The 22,320-nt window shown below is 44.0% G+C and overlaps 1 protein-coding gene and 1 long non-coding RNA gene across 2 annotated transcripts in view; one reads left to right on the top strand and one right to left on the bottom strand.

Annotated features, from left to right (window-relative positions):
- KCNH2 (potassium voltage-gated channel subfamily H member 2) overlaps nt 1-22,320 on the top strand; it is a 1,778,384-nt gene that overhangs the window by 1,162,401 nt on the left and 593,663 nt on the right. The gene's annotated exons all lie outside the window — the stretch shown is intronic.
- On the bottom strand, nt 831-8,710 carry LOC138566070 (uncharacterized). The gene is made up of 3 exons (XR_011301827.1): nt 8,022-8,710; nt 1,034-1,116; nt 831-930 (listed from the first exon to the last, which is right to left on the bottom strand). It is a non-coding gene; the product is annotated as an uncharacterized lncRNA (long non-coding RNA).

The following is a 22,320-nucleotide window of genomic DNA, read 5'->3' as shown; positions in this document are numbered from 1 at the left end:
CCACATGTCGGGCCCAAATCCTGTCTCTTGGGTCTGCCATTGCCAGTTGATAAAACGCGTAGTAAATGTCTTAATCTGGACTATTTGCTGGCATGTAGATGTATCACCATCAACTGGGTGAACCCCAAACCACCATCAAAATCAAGCTGGGTGAAAGAATTGTTACGATGACGAGGCCGTGTATAAGATAAGGGTAGGGACCCTCTTTTTTGAAGGGGGCCTGACTCCAGAGGGTTAAAGTGGAATTATCGAAAGAAATGGAGTCAAAGGCTACCCTTGTCATTAACGCTCAGGTGGTCGTCTTTTGTAAGCAGTGGAGCTAGTATAGCATGTATCGGCTAGCTCTTACAAGGAACACAAGGGAGTAGGGATCTTAACAAACAAGAAAAATGCATTTTATTTACACATATAAAACTTTTTTTTTTTTAAAAAGGAAGAAAAAGGAACATATGCCGTCATAGGAACAGGGAATATGCATTGCTTACAGTCAACAATTGATTGTGCATATAGGTGTGTTAGTAAATCGTATGTCACTGTTATTTCATGTATTGCTGTAAGTGAAGCAATACGCAAACATTGTCGACACACAAAATTCAGGTGTTTCTAGTTCGGTGGATTGATGGAAAGTGAACCAGTGGCTTAGAAGTCAAGCCCTGCTGGATGTGGCACCGAACTGTCTTCAGGACTATAGCATCTTGGAACACGATGTAGCTTAAAGGAGTGCCAGGCACCTACAAATAGTGAGACAAGGGGAAGGATGATTATCAGGAGTGGGGGATTGAAAGGGCAAAAGAATTTTTCACAGAGGGACACTGCAAGAGGAGACCTACCTAAGGTAGTGGGAGCGTCATGGCTAGACGTTATTTGATTGCCAGGTATCCATCATTTTTCTGGCGTTAGGTTTGTGTCCGTAGACTGGGCAGGAGGTCTCTGAAACAATTTGGAGAGAGCCAATGTGATAGAGCGCAGGAAATGTATCCAACATAGTGCGATTAAAAGGAAGGTAATTTTTGAGGCATTAAATGCGCAATACCTGGTGTAGTCGAGGTTGGGTCCAGATGTAGGTCGAGGAGAAGGAATCTCTATCTGTCAACCACTGGGTGGTGCCGGGGTCTTCTGTAGAAGGGTTTAAAAACGTGATTTTGAAAAATTACATGCTCTAGATGCAAAAGTGTCTATATAGTAGGCATGCAAATGAGGGAGGTGGATGCGGCATAATTGCGCAAAATGGTGCCCCAAGTCACGGTGAATGTGCAGCTAGAGGGTAGGATCATAGCATGATTAATAAGGCAATTAATCCCAAAACTGGTGGATGGTGCTTCTGCTGTAGAAGTGTTTATTGACATGATATTGGAAAATTGTATGCTCTAAATGCAAGCGTGTCTGTACAGTAGGCATGCAAATGAGGGAAGAGGATGCGGTATCATTACACCAAATGGTGGCTCAAGTCACGGTGAATGTGCAACAGGAGGGTCGGATCATAACATGGTTAATAAAGTGATTAATCCAAAAACTAGTGGATGGTTCTTATCGACAGGCGGGGTGGTCAATGGAAAGATGGAGGTGCCCTAGGGATGACCCGCGTTGTGCCCTGCGAGTGAACTGCAAGTGTGCGCTGCTCATGGGGCATAGAAGGTTGATGAGAAGAAATGCACTGTCTCCCGCAGGGGCTCGGAGTAATGCAGTTGAAAGCGCTGCTCAAGAGAAGCTTACCTGTACGTGAGAGCTGTATTGCTGGCTACAGGCAGTGACTGGAGTTGGCGCATGCGTGAAGGCAAAGGGCATGTGTAATGTAATCGGGGAGCTGTGTTGAAGAGCTCAGGACGCATGCCTTGAAGAGAGTGTTTGGCCAGCGGGAATGCGCTCATCGGTGGTGCCGAGGGAGGGAAGCCCATTGTGTACTTAAAGTATGAATGCTAGAAACACCATGAATAGAGGGTGGTAGTCACAGTTGTTTATGCACCTGGGGCACATACATTGGCCCGCATTGGGGGTCTATGAGCGGGCAACTACAGTTATTGTGAGAAATAGCGGTAGTCATTTAGAAGTCTAAGGACAGGAAGCCTATTTTACAATGTTTGTTTTGACTACCAAAGAACACACAACAGCATGCAGATCGTCATATATTGCTATTTATAATATGTATTAAACATGTTTTCAAGCTTGGAGGGGAACAACCATTACGTAATAGATGTGTAAAGAATCCATGTTGCTTGTTATGGAAAGTCCATAAAAGGGAAAAGCGAGTCATGTGGTGAACAAATTTAACACTTTTAGTAAAATCACAAAAGGTCACAAAAACAATTGTCCTTATTTTGAAAACAAAAAAGAGAGGATGTTACTGGGGTCACACAAGGAATGCTCCAACACTCAGTTGTGTGTGCTGGCTGGGTGAGGAGCATTGGTCGTTAGGACCTGGGTTGCTCTAGAAGATGGGTGGGTGGTGCTGAGAGGGACCCATTAGAGAGATCACTTGCTAGAGAGAGGGTCATTTACTGAAGAAAATGTTTCACTCAATAGCTATGTTGAGACCCTTTTTTACAGAGTCAAGGCGGTAAATCCACTTTTGTTCTAGTTTACGCATGGCCAGGTCACGGTTGCCTCCACGAAACGGGTTGTTGGAAGTTTGCAAGACCACCCAAAATATGTCATTATGGCTGTGATCCTTCGACTTGAAGTGTGCCAGTAGGGGTTTGTCCTCGACTAGGTTTTTAACACAGGAGCGGTGTTCACAGATTTGTTGCTTTATCTCTCTCTTGCATTTACCAATATATATTAAATTGCATGGACATTTGATGGCATACAATGCCCACTTTGTTTTGCAATTGGTGAAAGTTGGAAAAGTCCATAAGTTGCTGTTTAAATCGATGTTCTTGATGTTGTTAGTCAGAGAGCACACCGAACAGTCACCGCACTTAAAATGGCCTTTGACGGGAGGGAGATTCCACAGAGTAGTTTGGGTGTTCTTTTCTTTTGTCTTGTCTTCATAGGTGTGCACCAAGCGGTCTCTTATGTTTCTATTGCGTTTAAATACAAATCTGGGCTTCTCGGGTTTGAAACAATCAGTATGGAGTTTGTCCCAGTGATGGAGATTGTCTTCTTAATAGAGTTGCTGAAGGAAGTGAAGGTACCCACACATGTCATCTTTGTTGTGTGTTTCTCTTTTGCTATCGGTGTGAGGCACAGTTCCCTGTTGGTGTGGTTGGCTCATTTGCGGGCTTGGCGTATGATGTGGCTCGGGTAGCCCCGTTCTTTTAGGCATGTGGTAAGGTTGTTACTCTTGGTGTCATAGTCATCGTTGGTGCTGCAGTTTCTTCTCAATCTTAGAAACTGGCCGAATGGAAGGTTCATCTTCAAGCCTGTAGGATGGAAACTGGTGTATTCCAAAAGGCTGTTCTTGGAGGTGGGTTTCCTGTAAAGAGTGGTGCTTAAACTATTGTTGGAATCTTTATAGATTTCAAGGTCTAAAAATGGTATCCAGTTGAAATTATGATCGATCGTGAATTTGATGCATGGGTTGTATATATTCAACCATTCTTTGAAAGCAAGGAGTTAGTCTGGTGTGCTTTTCCAGGTCATGAAAACATCATCTATATACCTGCACCAGCATCCTATTGAGGCTTTAAAGGGATTGGAGTCATGGTATATAGATTGATGTTCAAAAGAGTCCATGAATAGATTGCCCACATCCGGGGCAAAGGTTGCCCCCATGCTGGTACCGTGGCACTGCTGGTAAAACCTTTCTTCATAGATGAAATAGTTTTCTGTCAATGCTATTCTTGTGCATTCTAAGACAAACAAAGTAGGTGGCTCAAGGCGGGGTCTTTGGTCTACATAGGTCGCCAGAACTTGTATGCACTCCAGTTGCCGGATGCTTGTGTAGAGTGACTCTACATCGAGTGTCACTAATAAATCACCTCTGTCTACAGTTATGGTTCTTAGTTTTTTAATCATTGCTGTTGTGTCTTGTATGTATGATGGCATACGGTTGATGAAGGGTCTGAGAAAATGATCGATATAAATCGATAGAGGTTCCAAGACTGAACCGATGCCGACAACTATTGCCCGACCTGGTGGGGTCTGGGTGTTTTTATGTACTTTTGGAAGTAAGTAGATTGCTGGCAGAATTGGATGTCGATTTATTAGGAATGCCTTCTCATCTTCATCTATCCAACCCTCTTGCCAAGCATGGCACATCAGGCTTTCAATTTCTGACAATTGTCTGGTTGTGGGGTTAGTAGGTATCTGTCTGTAGAACCGGGTGTTGGACAATTGTCTAGTGACTTCATTATTGTATAGGAGGCGGCTCCAAAGAACTATACCCCCACCTTTATCTGCGGGTTTAATCAGGAAATTGTGATCACCTTCTAGTGATTTAAGAGCCAGTCTTTGTTGTTTAGTGAGATTGTCTGTGTAGTGGATTCATTTGTCTTCGAACATTTTATGCATTTCTAGGAGAATGCGGTTCTCAAAAGTAAAGATCTCAGGACATACCATTGGTGACAATGATGTAAAAGTCAAAGGTGGTTTTAAGCCAGTCGATTCTGGGGGATCTTTTTCAGGGCTATCTCTAAAGAAATAGCGAAGGCGGATGGTTCTGAAGAAATTTCGTAATTCCACTTCTGTGATGAATCTCTCAGGTTGTGTACTAGGTATGAAACTCAAGCCTTTGCTTAGAATGCTAATTTCATCAGAGGATAAAATGTGGTCACTTAGGTTGAAAATGGGGATTACATTTCTGTGCTGGCGGGACCCATTGTCGGTGCGCATCTGATGGGGCCCTTGGTATCTTGGGCGACCGCGTTGACCTCACCCTTGAAAAAATTGTTGTTGATTAGGCCCTTCTTTACCGGTTGACTGACCGCTGGCAGTAGAATCTGAGTCGCTGCTGTTCGAGCTATTCGAGAATGTCACAAATTTTTTCCGATTTCTTCTTGGGTTTTGCCTGTTGGTCGATGTGTTCTGGTTTTGTTGGTTGTAGAAACCCGCGACTAGATAGGGATAGGTCTTTTCCTCTTTGTCATTTTTTATATCGTTTTTTTAATTTCCAAAGTTTTTTGTCGATTGTGAATTTCTTGAATTTTGTTATCTCTTCTTCCATTTTTTCTAGGTGGGTCTTGATTTCTGAAATGACACAGTCTGTTTTAATTTTGTTTTTGAGGGTTTTTAGTTCTTCTTTTTAGATTTTATTTCCTCTTCAGCTGTTTCCGTTACTAGGATAATCCAGTCGCATGAACACTTGTTTCCTACTCCGCTAAATTTGTTCATGAACCTAGGGTTGTCAAGAAATACGCATGGAATGTTTCTAACATGTAGGTCTTCTGGCATCACACCGGCTTTAAGGTATTCGAGCATTAGTTGGCCATGAGATTCTGTGCAAACTAGTTTCTTCTTTTTTTGTAATAGAACATCTAAGTCATTGGGAGCAGGATTTTTGTCTGGTCCTGTTGGTGCTGTAGTTACACCTAAGAGCGAAGGAGTGTCTAAGAGTTTTTTTATAGAGATCGTCTGAGAAACTGACGATGTTAACGCTCTCCATCATTTAAAAAAAAAAATAAGCCCAACAACCAAACGGATTGTCCCTGGGGGGTGTATAAGATAAGGGCAGGGACCCTCTTTTTTGAAGGGGGCCTGACTCCAGAGCGTTAAAGCGGAATTATCGAAAGAAATTGAGTCAAAGGCTACTCTTGTCATTAACGCTCAGGTGGTCGTCTTTTGTAAATAGTGGAGCTAGTATAGCATGTATAGCTCTTACAAGGAACACAAGGGAGTAGGGATGTTTACAAACAAGAAAAAGGCATTTTATTTACACATATAAAAATTATTTTTAAAAAGGAAGAAAAAGGAACATATGCCGTCATAGAAACAGGGAATATGCATTGCATACAGTCAACAATTGATTGTGCATGTAGGTGTGTTAGTAAATCGTAGGTGACTGTTATTTCATGTATTGCTGTAAATGAAGCAATATGCAAACATTGTCGACACACAACATTCAGGTGTTTCTAGTTCGGTGGATTGATGGACAGAGAACCAGCAGCTTAGACAACTACCAATATATTTGTTTAAGTTCCCATGCAGGGAATACAGACAACAATTTATGAGAGTGTGTCTTAACCTTTTCCCAACCAAGGAGGTGTTGTGAGCACGAAAACAGATAGACGAAGCGGACATGGCTTGTAGCTTTTGTGGACAAAAAGTCCCAATTGAGTGTTTGAAACACTACGTTGCTCACTGTGTGGGGCTGAAACAACAGAGAGCAACCCACTTGGGGAAGCTGCTGGGGGAAGTTAATTCCTTGACGGCAGACGAATGGTGACACCTGGTGTGTTTAGGAGAAAAACCAGGGCGGGTCTTTGCTTCAGTCAATCTGATTGAGCAGATTTTTAAAGTGGAAGGTAACGAGGGGTAACAAGAGGAGGTTCGGTGAACATCAACCGAAAAGGGGAAAGAAAACCTCCCTCGAACTTTTTGTTTCAAAATGAAGAAGAATGGAGGGAGACTGTGGACAATTGTTAAAGGTTTAATGTATTAATAAAAAACAATACAGATAAATTTAAAAAAAGCTGTGGCATGTCAGGAAAACGCTGTGCACGAGCTAACCTCCAAAACATTTACCTATGAATATTCACTTATCACCAATACAAAATGTCGGCGGCCCATGAACATTCCTGGCTATTTTTTGACAGGTGATCCTTTGGTAAGAGTATATAACTAGGGCATATGTTTCAAAAGAGTGCATGAAGAATGGAAGCAGAATTTCAAGATTGACACTAGGACAGAGTGTTTTTTCGTGACTGCCTGTCCGCAGCTGGGGACGAGTGTGTCTATTATTCATGAGATGGGATAGGCTGTGCCAGCAGTTTATTGATGTGACAAGAAAAGGCTTAGGGGCTGAGTCACAAACAAGTTATCAGGAGTAATTATCCTTTGGTAGAGAGTATTCAATTCCCAAAGCAAACAGTAGTCGAATATCTCACCACGTTCTTCTCTTTCCAGGAGTAAGTCAGAAGTCAGCCTTACTCCTGGTAGCTTCTTTCTGAATCAAATAGCCTCTATTCAGGAATAATGAAGCCTACGTCAGAAGTCCTGCTGGTAACCTTTTATGAATCAGCACCTCAGATGTTGACTATTAGCAAAACAAAATAGAAGGAGGATCTCGGGAGGATAGCTCAGGGGCAACATGCTCGCCTTGGAGGCAAGATGACACCGAGCACCTCAGGTTCGATCCCGGGTCCGCGCTTACAAACCTCCGGGTATTAAGCGCTTATAAATAACCTATCATATATCATATTCAAGGGATTGACTATTAATGGCATATGTACTGATGAGGGCCAGCAGCAAAGAAGATGGGTCTTTGCACACCTCTGCCTGCATTTCACTGACCCGAGTAGCAAAGCCTAGAAAACTAGAAACACATGTGTAATTCTATAATGTCTTGTACACTTCCATCTAATGTGTCTGGCCCTCTAAAACACGAGTCGGTCGACTGACCCTGAATCTCCACCTATTTGAGAGAACTGATTGAATGCATATGTAAGTTTAGGGGAAAGCAGCCTACAAATGGGCATGGACTACCCGTGCACCTGCAGCAAACCCCCTTCCTCCCACCTCCTGCACACAAGTCCTCCCTGAGGAACAAGCAGATTTGTAGGGACCACCAGGCAAGGTGATATGTTCTGTTCACATTCCTCTCACAAATCTTTGTGGACAGGCCCCATAGTTCTTCCATGCAGAAACATAAATGGAATTAAAAAATAACCCATCCCACCTGCACTTTATTTGACATAAATAAAAGCCAAGTCTGATTTTTTTTCCAAATGATCGCAGATGATTTTGCTAATTTAACTGAACCGGAGATCCAGGAGCCTTTAATAAATAAATAAATAAATAAATGCATGTATTCATTCAAGCCTAGTGATGTAAGAAGCTGTAACATTTTTTTTTTATCAAGATCCCCGTGTTTATGCAACCAGGTAATTTGTGGTATGGGAAATTAAGAACTCTAAAGCCATTGTTACCTGTGGGTTATGGGGATGCTGCTGTGATGGGTACTCGGCATGTTGTCCTTCATCTCTTTCTGGTCACATCATTTGCTTGTTCGTTCAGAGCTTGGTCGGGTACTTCCTGAGCAGTGACAGGGAAGAGCTGCAGGACTGCACCTCCGCCCCACACTCGGGGTGAGGGTATGGTTCACAGACTGGCGCATCCATTGAACATTTCCTTGCAGCTCCTGGCTCTGCCGGGAGGCAGCCTTCGGGTGCTCTGCAGCTGGTTCCACAGGGAATGTAATACAGGCAGTCTTGGATTGTTTCCATATAGTTTATATAAAGGAAGACAGTACTTGTTTGGAGCGCAGAGTAAATAGGTTGTCATGTGTTGATCTAAATTTAGCTTAGCACGATCCTTCTTCGGGAATCCGGAATCCAGTTCAATCATTGATATTTTAATTAGATGCTCTGTTCTTTTGACTTTTGTTGATTTTCTTTCTTAGACTCTTAATGCTGCAGTCTGTTTGATTACTGTTGTTGCTGTTACCGCCTCTCCTTATGCCGTTTCTCTTCTGATATCTCCAAGTAGAAGAAACATATTTTTTTGACTGATATCAAATAACTACATGCTCAATTATCAAGCTCATCACAAACTATCACGAATTAGTACCCGGCGCGGGTGTTTCTCACTGTGACAAATGCATCGGTTGTTGCGTTTGCAAGCCTTCCCCGACGTTAAGGCTGCAGCTTGTCCCTGGCACTGATGTTGGCTTGTTTTATTTCTTTTCAGGCCACCATTGAGAGGGAGAACGGACTATGCATAGCCCCTTCTCCCTGTTCCCTGGCGGCCATTTAAAAAAAAAAATGTTCTTCAATGTACTTGAATGGCTGTCATAGAAAGAGAGAAGGGACTAAATGTAGTCCCTTCTCCCCTTCCATGTTGGCCATTTTCTTTGTTTATTATGGCCATCCCCGAAAGAGAAAACGGACTACATTTTCCTGTCCGCGGCAGCCATTTTTAAAACTTTTTTTTACACCTGTGAAATGCAAAATGTCTTGCAGCTGGAAAAAAAACCCACCATTAGTACCCCTGTCTAACGGGCTGGGATATTACTGGAAATAAGCCCCTCGCCTGCGGGCCATTACCGCATAAGGTAATGCCCCCAGGGCGTTCGTTAAGGCCCTTGCTGCGCTCGAGCCTCTAACTGTGGGCCCTGGGGCATTACCTTATGCGGTAATAACCCTCAGGCTCTGGACTTATTGCCTAAATATCATTTGGCACCTAGGTGACTTGTTTGAATTTGAAAAAAATGTAATGTGTGTTCCTATGCACGTTATATTTTCTGAATGTGTAATTTATAACATTCTGTAATATTGAATCTAGAAACAAATTCCTAACACCTTTCATTACCAAGCTCTCTGTGGCCTTCAATTTCAGAGTGTAAAATCCCCTTTTATAGTGACATCCTGTATATACAATTCTCTCAGGATGCCTGCACGTTGGAGACTGGACATGCAACCAGGCATCCTTACCCTGAGATTCATCCGCTTCTCTTCAAAACATTCTGCAGTAGGTTAGTGTTGTGAAAACTTTAATGAGCACCAAACCCAGTGTGCATTACTAATTAGTGATTTAAATACAACTCTTTTATTACAGACACATTTGTCAAATATAAAGATATGTGTTCATACTTACGTTACCAAAATGCCCTTTGCCTTTACGCAAAGTAGCCAGGAACCCTCATTAGTGCTAATGATCCCTTTCCCCTTTCTCGTATTGCTATGTAGAAAGAAAACAATACAAGTGTACCAGACTGTTAACTTGGAATGATAAACTTCTATCAGAAAATAATTTGCATGGGTACTGTAAGTGGAGATATTGTGCTTGGTTAAGTACAAGTGTAGCATTCTTATTATGACTAAGCAATCATTAGAAATTACCATTGTCACATTTTTTAACGGGCCAGTTTACAATATTAGTAAAAAGAAGTAATGTGCTTTTTAAATGTTTTTTATTGAAAATACAAACCAAATCTCTCTCTCTCTTTTTCTCTCTCACTCTCTCTCTGTCTTTGTTTCTTAGAAAAGGTTACACACAGAATAAAACCAATAATCTGTTTCTTCTGTGAGCACCAAGACAATGTTTAATTGTGCATGCTGACCACTGATTGGTTTCAAGTGCCGCAGACTGTGCAAATGTCCTATAGTAGCACACACACTAATGTTTTTTTTAAAATATAGAAAATAACGAATGCAATAGTAGACCATGTACTTGATCGCCCAGTCCCTTACAAGGTTTGTTAGACCCTGATACCTCCCGGGGAGCCTTTCTGCATCCTCTCATATTCTCCTGTATGTGTAATGCACCTCTTTTTGATGGAGACATACCTGCTAGACAATGTGGTGATTTGCAGAAAACTCCCCATTCTTTCATCTGAGGAGGCTGTGCCACAGGAGACTAGGTGGTCCGGACCATTACTCGATGTGGCTTTCACTGATGGAGTGGGATTCCCTGGGCTCAGCCCCCCTCCCCACCCTCACCCCAGCCACTCAGAGAGGTGGTATTTACCTGGCTGAAATTGAATCCTCTTTACCTGCAAAGATGTCCTAGGTCTATAATGCCACAGAAGAATTAGTCTTTGTTAATGTAAAATATCACCCTTGCAAATGTTTCTTAAATCATGTTAACGACATCCGTTTGGGTCTACTTGGTCAAAAATATTGGACCTTTTCACATTTGACCTAATTTCTTTTGCTTTTTTTTGGTCGGAATTGTGGGGGGAGGCCCGGCTACCCCACCCCTATTCCCTTATCCCACCACTTATATATATATATATAATCAATTTGACCGAATAACGACCAAAAAAACTATAACAAAAATTCGGGTCAAAAGTAAAAAGTCAGTTCCAAGTATGCTAATACCAACAAATGGAGATAACGGTTATTATGAAGAAAAACTCACAGTTTAACTTTAAACAGCTTTCATACCGAAAGTGAAGTGAACTTCAAAAACGTTTGCAGAACAGCAGATGTGGCTACTTTGCTTTCAGTTTCAGAGACAGGAACCTTCCGGTCGGCAGAATGCACAGGCTCTGCACTACAGAGCTCTGCAGAACCCCGCGCCGGCGTGCCCACTCACACCAGTACATTCAAAAGGGCACTGGAAGCCCGCTCTCACGTTGAGAATTCGGTACCAACCCACCAAGGACCAGTATGCTCGTCCTTTTTGCATAGACTTATATAATAGCCTGGCACTTAAGAGGTTAAGACTGACCAAAGCCCAAAGAGAGGTAATAATGTATTCAAAGGTCACATTAAGTTTTTATGCAAAAGCCCCCAAATCAGGGCATGTACAAGAAATCATACACTGGGGGATCCAGTCCTGAGCCAACGTAGAAAACCAGCCGCTGACCCAGGCTTATAAAAGAAGAGGGAACAGGTCAATGCAGCAGAGAAACTGCGAGGAAGCAGGCGTGCTTTCATCTGCCCCCTGAAGACTTAGTGAGACTGCCTCCATGTTTCTTTCATCCTAAATCAGAGTGGAAGATGAGTCTCGCCTTTACTGATCTCGAGTTGTGTCTGGAATGCATTGTATAGTTGCGTTACCTGAGGAAATTTACACTTGAATAGTCTCTTCTGAGAGTACACAAGGAGTTGTTCCACATAGTGCTGTTGAAGCACTTCCACGTTTGTGCCACTGTGCACTTTTATTCCTGTTCTGGCAGTCTATGTGCCTGGGTTTATATTCTCAAGGGCTGTTATTGGGGCTTTTTTTAGGGGGAATGAACGTAGGCTGTTACAGTAACCCAGTCAGGATAATATAGGGAGAACTAGTGAAGTCTCCTGCGCTGTCCATCTGCAGAAGCAGAAACACCCTTATGAGCACCGTGAGCCACAAACTGGAATTTTTCCTCATGCCTGAGATCTGCATTTTAGAATATGTCCGAGTCAAACAGGAAACTGCGATTTCTACCCAGTTTCATTGATTTTGGGCGTTGCTCCCAGACCTTGTGGCCAATGAAACAGGAGAATCTCAATTTTATTTCCCGTTGCCATAGTCACACTTTAGATCCATTCAAGCGTAGGCGGTTCTCCTTCATCTAGGCACAGATGATCGGAAGACCTCCAGAGGTGTTGCCATGATTTTGAAGTGCATTGTGGATATGTGTGTTTGATTGACATATAGCTAAATGGTACTCCAGGCTGCGTGATCGTCTGTGAAAATGCTTGATGACACATGTTGCCCTTTGGGGACGGCGAGGAACCGTGTGGATGTTACAAGGCACTTTCTTGACTAATGAGATAGTGGAGCCAATCAAAACAGGATGGATCATGTCAATTTCAATAACATTTGTCACCTCCACCAACTTTTTTAAGTTGTCCCGAGAATCAACAGTTCATGCAATATTCGGGTTTCCAGTTGACACATGCGATAGAGTGGGAGGAGGTCTACCTTCATGCCTACAATGACTATTTCTGTTTCCCAGGATGGTCGGAACCGAGATTGTCTGTGTGTAAGATGCTTGTTTAGTGTTCAGGGCCCATATCCACTGCCGGGGCCCTGACCTCCCACACTGAATCCCCCCCAGCTTCTGTCTATCCTCAGCACTTGCCTCGGTTCACCCTCCAGACTTTAGGGAGGGTCAAAAGTGAGAATGTTAACTGATCCTCTTGGATCGATATCAAGTTGATGAACTTGAAATGTGGACCATGCAGGGATGTCATTTAGGGGTTGCCTGGAGTTGCACTTCTCCCTTGCTACCCCTAAAAAAAAGGGGGTTGTATGGAAGCTCCTGGGTTGTGGCCAGCGCAATGTGGCTCTTTGCTTCTGGAGTGTCTGGCTTGTTTGTTCAGGCCTCTTAAAAAAAAAGAAGGAACAGAGGTCCCACAAGTCTAACAATTTTAGCAGTGACCCTAAATAAGACAGAATAGGAATACCAAATAATGGTCCTCTTCACGACTTTGGCGGTAACCCTTAAATCCGGCAGTGGCACTATTACCGCCAGATTTAAGGGTCTGCCAAATCAGGACTTCGGCGGATTTCGCCCCAGCTCTTAGCTGGGGGGAAATCCGCCAAAAATTCACGCTCATACCACCGGCGGGAAATCCGCCTTAGCGCAAAATTTCCCCATTGAACCCAATGGGGAATGGGTCATTCCCGAATGGGCTCAATGGGGAATGGGGATTAACATTACCGCCGAACTCGTGATCCGGCGCTATCAGCCCCGGGGAGTTCGCCGGTAGGGCTAATACCACCAGCGGTAATACCGCCGGCGTTACCGCCCAAGTCGTGATAAGGCCCAATGTGCCTTTCTGGAATTTTACACAATACTCATTAAAGGTTTATTTCAGGCACACTTCAAGGGGTGAGTCACTGATTTAGTCTGTTTTTAAAAACTTCAACTCAGCCTTTCATCCTTCTGAGGTCGATAAATGAGTACCAACACAGGTTGGGTGATATTGTATGTATATTTGTTCTATATAACGCGCTTAAGCATAAGTTCTATAATAATACATCATTATTATTTGACCATCGACGTCTGCTTGCGTTCACAGTAATTTGGTAATGTGGGCCTATACACACTGATCTTAACGATGCATATGGTGATCCATTCTTGTATGAAATGTATATCACATTATAGTGATATCATAACCATATTTTTTGTAGTGTACTTAGGAACAATGCTATGTGATTCCACTTCCTGTTTTGTCAATGGGCGAAAGGTTGTGTTCCATTGCTTCCCTCGATATCACTTCTTCTCTGGAATCTTCCAGGATGCTTGACCCAGCCCAGTCTGGTTTTCATCCTGGCAGGGGCACGGAGAGTGTCCTTGTCTCAGTGCAGGACGATATGTCCAGGCTGGTTGACAGGGGGTTGTTGGCACCCTGATTCTTTTAGATCTGTCAGCAGCGTTCAACACCGTGGATCATGCCACCCTGCTCTCCCGCCTGGGCCAGATTGGTGTCTCGGTTCAGGTTCTGGCCTCGCTCGGCTCCTTTTTGGCCGATAGATCCCAAACTCTTTCTCTTCCCTGTTCACGTCCAAGCCGTGTCACCTTAGCTGTGGTGTTCCTCAGGGTTCTGCTCTGTCCCCCATTCTTTTCAACATGTATATGTTTCTGTTGTTGCGCCTTATCCGCTCCTTCGGTATCAGGGGCTATTCGTACGCCGACGATAACCAGTTTCTGATCCGACTTGATCTGGATCAGTCTGATGCATCGGCGTGCCTGCATAAGTGCCTGACAGCCGTGGGTGAGTGGATGTGACACAACTGGTTGAAACTGAATGGGGACAAAATTGAGGTGTTGGTGGTGAGCTCTCCTCCTGATCCCATGCTCTGAATCTCTTCTTTCTGGCCTTCTTCCTTGGGTTTGCTTCCTGTACCTTCGACTAAGGTTAAATATCTTGGAGTAATTATGTCAGCCAATTTGTCTATGGCTGCCCCGTTATCTGCGGTATACCGTCCGATGGGGCATTTCCAACTGAAAATCTTAAGAAAGGTACTCCATCTGATTCCAACAATGCTACGCCCCCCAGTGGTGGCGCTGTGATTCTGAGTAGGCTGGACTATTGCAACTCTCTGTACTTGCGCAGCCCAAGGGGTTGGTTCGCTGACTACAATGTCTCCAGAATCTGGCAGCCAAGATGGCAACCGGTTCCCCCTATGGGTCCCGTATATCCCCAGCATTGTGTTCCCTTCATTGGCTCCCAGTGGCTCCGCGCATCTGATTTAAAGCTCTTTGCATTGTTCATCGTGCTTTACAAGATCAGGGAGCAGAGTACTTGTGCACCAGGTTTGAGCGCAATGTTCCGAATCGCCCCTTGCGGTCAGCGGCGGCAGGCATGCTGCGTGTGACTTCTTTTCGCCTCACTAGGGTGAGGGGACGTGCCTTTTCGATTGCAGCTGCTAAATTGTGGAATACTCTTCCACTTTTTATGAAATTGTTATCAAGCCATCTAGCTTTTTGGAAAGCATTAAAAACTCACCTGTTCTGAGCTGTTAGCAATCATGGCTAAGTTGTACTGTTCTGTGGGTGGCCACTTACCTCTCTAGCGCCATGATACCTACGGGCGACCGTGCGCTCTATAAATGGCCATAACATAACTTTGGGGGTGAGGTCAAATGAGGTCAAGGGTCATGTGATGTCACTTCCGCTACCCCTGGCATTTTGGTGAAATGACCTCCATGGGAACACGCAACACATTCTTCACATCTGTGTTTCAAAGCAGCTGAGCAGGGCCTTGCAGAATACTGTGTAAAATAATAAATACTTGTTATATTTCATTATTTTTATTATATAAGAGGTGGCTATCAGTAACAGTAACGTCTAGTGGGCTCCTAACTAGTGACCCCTTACATGTCCAAAAGATAAGTGCTGTTTTGTGGAAGTTGGGAGCCTAACATCGGAGCTTTGACTTTAATCGTAATGAAAGTGGCAATCAAACTTTATCAAAATGCACCCGTTTTACTCTTTACATTCTATAGATGTGCATGTGCTGCATGCTAACAACGATGTAAAATATACTCTCAATATGTCATACATACATAACTGAATAGTGAAAAGTATTTTTCAGCATTCAAAAAAAACCTTTTAAAAAGTCGTTCATACTTCTGGTAAATTGCAGTTTCATGAACACTGGAATGATCAAAACTGCAAGCATTAGATACTTTATCTTGCTTTCCTCCAGTAACCTTTTGCCCTTGAAGCATGTAGCTGCGCTCCTTGACATTGACTTGTACCAGTGAGCTAGCATTGGACACTTCCTTTGCACATGCTTGAGGCCTCTTCTCTCCTTGCTTGACCCTGCATTTAGTTTGCTGTGATATGAAATAGAATGGGGAAAGTGTACTAGCTGTTCTTGATTATCTTATGTGTCTTGTTCTCTCTTTCTCTCTCTCTCTCTCGCTCTCCAACCCTCTCTCTCGCACCCTCTCTCTCTCTCACTCTCTCTCCATCTATCTCCCTTGCTCACCCCGCCTCTGTCTCTCTCTCTCTAACCTTCTCTCCATCTCTCTCCCCCTCCCCCTCCTAACCTCTCTCTCTCTCTCTCTCACACAATCCCTCACTTCCGCTCTCTCTGTGCATCTCTGTGTCTCGCATGCCTTCTCTATTACTTTCTCTCGCTGGGTCTGGGTCTCTCTTGGGGTGATATATCAGATGCACATGTGACAGAGCCACCCCAGTCACTGTGGACAGCGGCGGCACTTAAGGATACACAAAGATATCTTGAGGGAGGAGGACAAGGGGTGGTATTTGTTTATGGTTCAGAAGTATAATGACAGAAGCAGTGACACAGGGATCCCCCCAGGTTAAGACCAGCCTTTTATTTTGAGAGATATATTGTCATTGCATGTGTCCTGCGGGAATGTGACAATCACACTGCGGATGCATTGTCCACACTGGCTGGGTAGAATGGATGCAGATATGGGTGCTGGATGTCTGGCGGGCCATGTAAGGGACCAGTGGACCAGGCTGCAGAGTGAATAATGGTGTTTGTTATTTTCTATGTTTCGTAACTTATTCATCTTTGTGCATACTGTATGAAACATGCTCTATCAGCAGCACTATCACACAATTAATGTTCAACATGCAAAATTAAACATAGCCTTGGTGCACACTAAGAAATAGGTCATTGGTTTTAAACCGAGTGTGACCCCTTTCAAGAAGGAAGTGCTTTTTAAGAGTCAAAATGGTGTATTTTCTTTGCAAAAAAGCTGTCAAATAAAAAAGGAAATTATTTAATTGTACTAGCATTTTAGGCTTGCTCTTTTTTAAATTGTACAGTGCACATTTTTGATGACTGCTTCCAGTTTATAATGTAGTTATAATAGGTGTGTTACACTTGTATCAAAGAGCAATGCATAAAATCTGAACCTAGCATAACCATACAAACTCTTTTGAAATATGCCTATGACAATGGGAAAGAGGACAAATAGCACCAATGAGTGTTCATTGCTGCTTTCCATTACATTGAAGAGCATTTTGGGAACATACAAATTACCACAAGTCTTTTATATAAGACAAATAAATCTGTAATGATAGAGTTATAGGCTTGAATTACTAAGTATATAATGCACGCTGTCCTCAGTACTCATTTCATTTACCACAACTCTTTCCCTAATATTACAATGTTTGTAGCCATGAACAATATACACTCATTCAGACAGCCTCTGGGTTTGGATGTGTGGATGTTGGCCAAGATCAAGTGTTGTATCTGTTATTTTCAAAGCATATTCCATCTGCATATAGTAAACTGGCTAGACTGAAGCCTTCAGCCCTGCCTCCTTTTTATACCCTTTCTAACAAGCATAGATGCCATACATGTTAGACAACGTTATGGAAAGGTACGGTTTGGATTGAAGTACGTTGTGAACACAACGCGTTAGCACTTATGAAATCTGCTATTCCCTAAGCTCAATCGTGCTAGGAACATCGAGTACTGAGAGATGAGATAATGTCAGGACACACCCAGAATAGTCCCCTGTGTGGGAAAGAGCGGACCCAGGCTTTGTTGGAGCAGTGAACTGAAACATGACCACAAATGCACCTAGTACCAACAGTTGCCTGATGGGCAGAGCAGACCCAGAACAGAGTACAGATAAGCAACCAATACCTGCCAAAGTCCCCCGGGCAGAGAGGTGTGCAAATCAGATCACTAAGTATCGGCTGGAACTGACTGACGCCACACCATACTGTAAATAACATAATAAATACATTATGTCATACATAAATACATTTTTAAAAGGTGCAACGAACCTATGGGAGGCACATGTGGCATAGGCAGCCAGTTGCTGCCAAAGCCTGAGGAAGCTCTTGTGAGGAAACCTTAGACAGATCTGTAGGATATGAAAGGGTTGGCATGGCCATCTGGGCAGTCAAGGAAGTGCGGTGACCCTAGGGTTGGAAGAAGAACTCGCCATCTGGAGTTGACCCTACAAGCATATGACGTGGGAGGACCGTGTAGGGGCAAACATAGAAAACACCGGAATTGAGAGATGGATTCAGTGGTCCAAAAGGCGACATGGGCATGGTAAGTGAATATGTGGGCCGACCGCATGAGTTAATACCACATGCATGAGTCATGGGGCCCAAACAAGTGTGGCGAGCAGAGTTAAAATGGGGATGTGTTTTTAGGTGTGGTATGAATGAAAAATATGTCAGCCATGCTGAACAGACTATATGTTATCAATCAATATTACCCAATAAATTAAATGCATAATTGTAGCAGGAATATCATTACGACACACTTATTGGGCGAAAAATATAGGTGGGTACAACCGTAGACTGTTATATCACTTACAGTCAAACTTGACCCGCCTCTTACCTGTCTCTAACTCCTGCTTACCTGAGTTCCAGATCACCTTGGTGGGCCTCGCTTGGAAGTTGACAAGGGACGGAAAAAAGGCAAATGTTGGGATGGGATGGATTCCCTGAATCCCCTAAGAAGGGAAACACTGGGTTAAGAAAGACTTGCCCCTGAAAAGGAAAGGCGGACAAAGGAAGGCTGGTGTATGTTGTTCTTTGGATTACTTCTACTTTTTCCCTCAGGTACACCAGCAGAATGTCATACATTTTGCACAAAAGGGGGGAATAACAAGACACTATTTACAATATAAACTTAAAGCTGAGTAATAAACATTCCAAAAATATAAAAATAATAATTTAAAGAATTTTAAACTTAAAAAATAAAATGTCTATAAAAATAGATACTAAATGGGGGGTGCTCGTGAGCATGCTTCCAAGATGGCTGCTTGACTCTCAGCTTCAAATGAAGGGGTGTAAGGACAGAGCTGAATGGCATGAATTAATGACTGCAGATTTTCCAGAATCAGTGGAACTGCAGGGATGGACCAGAGGGTTCCCTTAATCTGGTTTTGGATTGTCCGGTGACACAGGAGCCTGTAGCTACATGGCAAACACCACAGACCTGATCGTCTCTCCGGAACGATTGGCAAGCCTGGTGGGGTCCCCGGCGGTGACCAATTTTGCTGAATGATGAGGAGAGACTCATGCCAGATCCGGGTGCCATAGTGAGCTCGTTCCACACTTATTATGAGAAACTGTACGCTAGGAGGGATACACAAACCCATATAGAACTACAAGCATACTTATGTGGCATACTTATGCCCAAACTAAGCCAGAATGCCTTAGAACTCCTAAATACCCCGATCACAACAAAAGATATAATGCATCCCATCGCAACACTTGCCACCTCTAAAGCACTGGGATCGTACCATCTAATGGCTGAATTTGTAAAGAATCTGTTCCTAAAGCGGCTCTGCACTTGTTGATGGTTTGGCCAGAAGCTGTTTAGCAAGACTCTCTCCCTTCTACTATGTGTGAAGCCCTGAGTACCCTCATTTTGAAGATGGGGAAAAAGATCCCACTGATTGCGCCTCTTACAGGCCTGGATCGCTAATAAATCTAGATACCAAGATCTTCTATAAGACTCTACCCGACCGTCAGATGTCTCAAATATTGTCATGGATCCATCTTGATAAGTCTGGATTCCTGCCAGGTCACTCAACAATGCTGAATCTAAGGCGTCTATATGCAACTGCGCCCCAAATTGACCCTAAGGTATGCCTTTAACCACTCGATCTGTAAGGACTAAGCGTATCATTTACTGTAGTCCTATTAAAAACAATGACAAAGCCAACAGTTTTGGCCTGTCTATAAGTGTTAAGCATTTGTCAGGCACTGCTATTAAATGCCAAGGCAATCCTACCTTTTTGCACCTGCTACCATCAATGGCCAGTTAATACTAATGCGCCAGTACCTGGAAAGTTCCTTTCCTATGCCTACACAAAAGCCCAAGCAGTTGGCGCTGCCGATGCTTGTATTTTTAAATACCTGGTCCTTGAGTACTTTAAACTTTACCTATGTAAAAACCTGTGCTTCCTGATCTCTGCAGTCGCAGCCCACTTGACAGGGTTACGGTATTATGACCACTGCAGTGCTTTAAATGGGATGGTCCCAACCGGCCCTCAGTACCTGCTTGTCTTATTTTTTAGCATTTCAGCATCTGCACTTGTCAACGCCTGAAAGAGAGAAGTTAACTATTTTGCAAGGTGAAAATGAAATCTTTTAATTTCACTTGATCGCAACTTAAAGGACTAGGCTTCTGCAGCTTTGCCTGGGAAAGCAGCACCCTCCCCCTCCGCCTCTCTCCACCACCCGCAGTGCCCATAATATCTCCTTCAGGGACCACCCTGCCGAACAAAAGGAGAGACAAATATGCAGCTACTGTGCTCTCAGAGCACCAGGTGCAGAACACTGTTTTGCTAAGTGGGCTTCGCCTGTTACCATTGGTGTCCTTTGATAGAGCAGGGATAGATTCTTGAAAGGCTGGGAAATTACATTTTAAGATGTTTCTTTGTTATTAGCAGTGCCTATTCTAATATGTAAATGTTTACGTAACTGAAGCTGTGATGGAACATTTTCGACTGAAAACTTCCAGTTACCTAGTGAATTCCTTATTAGTACCCGGCGAGTGACAATCAGAATGTAACAAACAATCTGATTTTCCCTTGCCAGGGCTTTACCCGCCTGGGAATCCCTTGCCGGGATTCCTTTCCTTTGTTTCCGGCGGGGGGCGTGACAGCCCCTCAGCCAATGAGAAGGCTTGAAACGGGGCAATCCCTGCTCCGAGCCTCCACACAGCGGAGGTTGCCGTCCTCCCCGGCCGAGGATTCAGGTAAGTGTTTTCTTTCTTCCTCCCCCATCCCCAGAAAACAATCTGCTCCCCGCCCTCCCAGCCCCACTTACCTTCTTTTTCGGGAGTCAACACGCTGGGAACACTTCTGTCCTCAGTGTGTCTGCTCCTGATGACCGCCATGGAAAGGGAAAACAGACTCTGTTTTCCCTTCCCCGGCTGCCATTTTTTTTTTAGTATTATTTTTTTTTCCTGTTCAGAAGCACTGCAGCATTTCGGAACAGAAAAAGAATGCTATTAGTACCGCGGTCTTGCAGGCCGGGGTACTAATAGCAATAAGCCCCTCAGTGCAGGGGCATTAACGAGTTAGGTAATGCCCCGGGGTCCTCGTTAATTTATAACTATGGGCTTTGGGGCATTACCTGACTCAGTAATGCCCCCGTGGCTCGGGGCTTATTGCTTGATTATGGAATGAAAGTGAGCAATAATAAAACTCCCCTTCTAAAGCTTAGTTATGATTATTTGCTAGTTTGATATGCAAAAAGGAAAGTCTCATTTAATTTAGATATTCAAATGTTCTTAACACAATGCATAACAACAAACCGAAGATTGTGTGAACGTATTTCAGATGCTCTGCTATACCAAGGTGTGTGCTCCATGGCACATTATTTAATCCACATGGGCATTGCCTGCAAACAAGCTATGCCTAAAAGAGACCTGTGGCCAAGGTGCTGTGTTTAAACGGCCGGCCCTTAAAGCGCTGCACTGGAATGTCAGGCTCAGTATCTCGGTGAGTATCTGCACTTCTTTTTTTCTCATCACAAGATTCCACGATAGGAGCATGCGGCTGGATGACCTGTTAATGTCCGCGAACATGGCGGCAGCTCGTCTGGAGTTAAGTTTATTGTCAAAGTCCAGCCTCTGTCCAGCCAGATGCATTTCTCACACTGGATCCCCTTCCGATGCCACTCTTGACTGTAACCATTCTTGCTCCTCGTACGCCTCTCTCCAAATCTTTTCTCACACTCCTCAAATGTGTCACCTCCAACTCTCTCATTCATATTCTCTCTCCCTTTTTTCTCACCCCTTCCCTCCCACGCCTCTCCGTCTCTTACCCATTCTTTGCTCGTGATCTTTCAATCATTGTCCCATCTTCACCTCCTTCTGTCCTCTCGTTTCTCTCCACTTTAACTCTTTCGTTCCCTCTCACCGTGCCTTCTCTGCCCGCCAGGGGCGTTGCTAGGGGGGGGCTAAGGGGGCTATAGCCCCTGATCTTTTGGTTGTAGCCCCGGATAGAATCTCAGGAGCTACAGCCAAAACACTGGCTAGCCCCCAGTCCCAATAGTTCCGACATCAGCTTAGCCCCGGGTCTTTTCCAGATCTAGCAACTCCCCTGCTGCCCGCCCTGCCATGTTCGTGTGCCAGCCAAGCAGAGGCAGTGCTGGAAGAAGTGGGAGCCCTGACCTTGGATCTGGGCATGGGGGGGGAGCATGGTGTGTGCGAGTGTGTGAAAACCTGTGCGTGGACAGACCGCTGTTGCGCCCGTGCGTTGCTGCGCAGCTCGGTGTGTGTGTGTGTGTGTACACTGAATGCATAACTGTTTGTGCTGTGGGAGATTAATTAAGTCTCGCAGCATCTGAACTGAGCGCAGCATCCAGCTGCCACCGGCAAT

This window comes from Ambystoma mexicanum, chromosome 2p, assembly GCF_040938575.1.
Source record: "Ambystoma mexicanum isolate Mex_15411 chromosome 2p, UKY_AmexF1_1, whole genome shotgun sequence".
NCBI lineage: Eukaryota > Metazoa > Chordata > Amphibia > Caudata > Ambystomatidae > Ambystoma > Ambystoma mexicanum.
This window is presented reverse-complemented; position numbering and strand designations above follow the sequence as displayed.